Here is a 2874-nt window from a genome sequence, read left to right on the forward strand (position 1 = left end):
AACCGTTTCATCACTTTAGTAAGTTAGATCAATAGTACTTACTGGCCAGAAACTCATATATATAGGTCATGCATGACTCCAAAAAATCAAAAATCATAGTTGACCTGAAAAATTGGACAACATAAACATTAATTAAAAAAAAATAATAAATAAATAATGATATACATACATTCATTTCAAGCACAACCTGAAGGTTGTGGTTGAGACTGTGATGATGAGACAATGTATATGTACAATCTAGTGTAATAAAATGTGAAAAGTAGTGAACTACTATATTTTACTGCTTTGAAAGAAAAAGAAGAAGCCTCTACTTTTCCTTATCAAATTAAAGTGATTCAGTTTTGATAAAAAAATTCTTGAAGTACAAAATCCATTCAAAATTAGCAGTAGTACTAATCCAATATGAAAGTACACTTTTGAAAGAAAAAGAAGAAGCCACTACTTTTCACTATCACTTTTGAATGTCATTGCAAAGGCATCATCACAATCTTAACTATGACTCTATTTGTCCGCGTTTCAACATAATATAACAACTCGTCGTGTATCTCCAATTGCAATTTAAAACTATATCGACAACGAAACAGTATGACCTCGAGAAGGCATGAGGGAAGAATCTAGGAAGAATATCAATTTTTGCTTTCACTATCAATGAATAAATGCCATAGCAGGGTATGTGAGCTACCGCCATGCAGATATACCTGTAAACAAATAGCATTACAATGAAAATAATAAGTCTTTGGTATGCAAAAATCAAGTTCGAGAAAACATGAAACTCTCTAGTGTTAATAGAATATTTTACCATAGGGAACACCATGGCGTATTAATCTCGAGAAATGGATAAGGCCACCTATTAAGGAAAGAAAGTTCTAGGTGATGATGATTGATGAACCAAAGAATGTGAAAGTTAATAGTTACATTCACATATCTTACCATGTGAAACCACATGCATGTATAACCCATTGAAAAATAATATAGGAGCAGCTCCAAAGCACAAAATACGCGATTCTAAACCACGGAAAAGACTGAAAAAGAATACATACACACATACATCAAATTGAAACCATTAACTTTTGATAGTTAGTATTATAACTCCAGAGAGTGAGTGTGTTACTTACAAGATTGTTCAGCATTGTATCCAAAAGAAGGAAAACTACATTCAAAGTATGCATGCAACCCATCAACTGTCATCAAATAACATACCAACAAAAAAACAATTTATAATTCAGTTTTTGTTCAGTTTCATTCATATTAATGAACAGGTGGAGAATCACCATCAACAGGTATTTCAATAGTCCACTGGAACAACCACAAAACAACTTCAGTAGAGTTGTCATCGACAAGAACAACATCGTTAATCTCCAAGAACATACAACTGTAATTTTACATATTGGACATAATAATTTGACTTAATATGCAAGAATGTAATAAGTTATACTTAACCTATCTTTTTCTGTTAGCAACGATGCAATTGAAGCAAAATTCGACGGATTCTGTTACGTAGTAGCCTAACTATTTTCTTCAAAATCCAAGAGACAAAATATAAGTTCATATTCTTCATTCGGCCATTGAGTATATATATATATATATATATATATATATATATATATATATATATATATATATATATATATATATATATATATATATATATATATATATATATATATATATATATCATGCATGACTCCAAAAAATCAAAAAACATAGTTGAAAATCAGTTAAAAACAGTCACAATTCAGCCCAAATTCATATGCATACAACACATACAGTCCCAATTAGCATACATTTCAAAGACACGAAGTCAAATACACTTACAATTGCATTGCTCTTGCTCTAAGACTCTTTCCATGCTACTTGGACGTTGATCCATCTATCCAAATCAAAGATCAATAACATCATTAGGTAAAGAATGATACAACATAAGATAAAGACTGATACACCAAAAAAAGTTACTAAGATTCTTTAGACTTTAGACTTTTTAATAACAGAAATAAATAGACTAGCTATGACCCACTTGCAACAACCAAAATTTTGCATTACAACCCATCCTTAAAAGTGTTGTTAATGGACAGTCAAACAGATAAAAGTTATGTCAGAATCTCTTACTTGCAATTTTTCCAGGTATCAAACTTCCTGATGCTGCGAGAGGAGAGTTGATGATGAATTAACAAAACTTCGTATGATGGACAAAACACGACTTGGAAATCATGCACAAAATAAAGAACAAAATCATACACATAAAAAAATAAGATTAAAACAATGAATGAAGAATCAAACTTACAAAGAATGAAGAGCGAACTCAAGCTTTCCAAGTCTCAACAATGCTAGATCGTTCGAAACTCATTCTAATGGTGAACTAGTGGTGGGTGGTGACACTACGCCAAAAACTGGAATAGACAGCGCACCTTAGATGGCGCTTTCTTATAGAAGCGCACTCTAAAGTGAAGAGAAAAATAAGGAGGAATAGACAGCGCACTTTAGAGGGCGCTTTTATAAGAAAGCGCCCTCTAAAGTGAAGTAAAAAAAATAATGAGGAAATGGAGGGACACCAATAGAGGGCGCGTTTATGAAAGCGCCCTCTAAGGGTACCCTTAGAGGGCGCTTTTAAGAAAGCGCTCTCTAAATCCATGTACAACAACGCACTTTAGAGGGCGCTTTTGTAACAAAGCGCCCTCTAAAGTGAAGCGAAAAAATAATGAGGAAATGGAGGGACACCAATAGAGGGCGCTTTTTTAAAAGCGCCCTCTAAGGGTACCCTTAGAGGGCGCTTTTAAAAAAGCGCTCTCTAAGTCCATGTACATTCCCAGTTTATAAAGCGCTTTTGGAAAGCCTTAGAGAGCGCTTTTAGAAGCGCCCTCTTAAGGGCGCTTTTTT

General features: G+C 33.4%; 1 long non-coding RNA gene across 1 annotated transcript; it reads right to left on the bottom strand.

Annotated features, from left to right (window-relative positions):
* Positions 1–824: 824 nt before the first annotated feature.
* On the bottom strand, positions 825–1194 carry LOC127121342 (uncharacterized). Its single transcript, XR_007803402.1, has 3 exons — positions 1116–1194; positions 931–1022; positions 825–847 (listed from the first exon to the last, which is right to left on the bottom strand). It is a non-coding gene; the product is annotated as an uncharacterized LOC127121342 (long non-coding RNA).
* Positions 1195–2874: the final 1680 nt, after the last annotated feature.

Source organism: Lathyrus oleraceus, chromosome 2, assembly GCF_024323335.1.
Source record: "Lathyrus oleraceus cultivar Zhongwan6 chromosome 2, CAAS_Psat_ZW6_1.0, whole genome shotgun sequence".
In the NCBI taxonomy this organism is placed as follows: domain Eukaryota; kingdom Viridiplantae; phylum Streptophyta; class Magnoliopsida; order Fabales; family Fabaceae; genus Lathyrus; species Lathyrus oleraceus.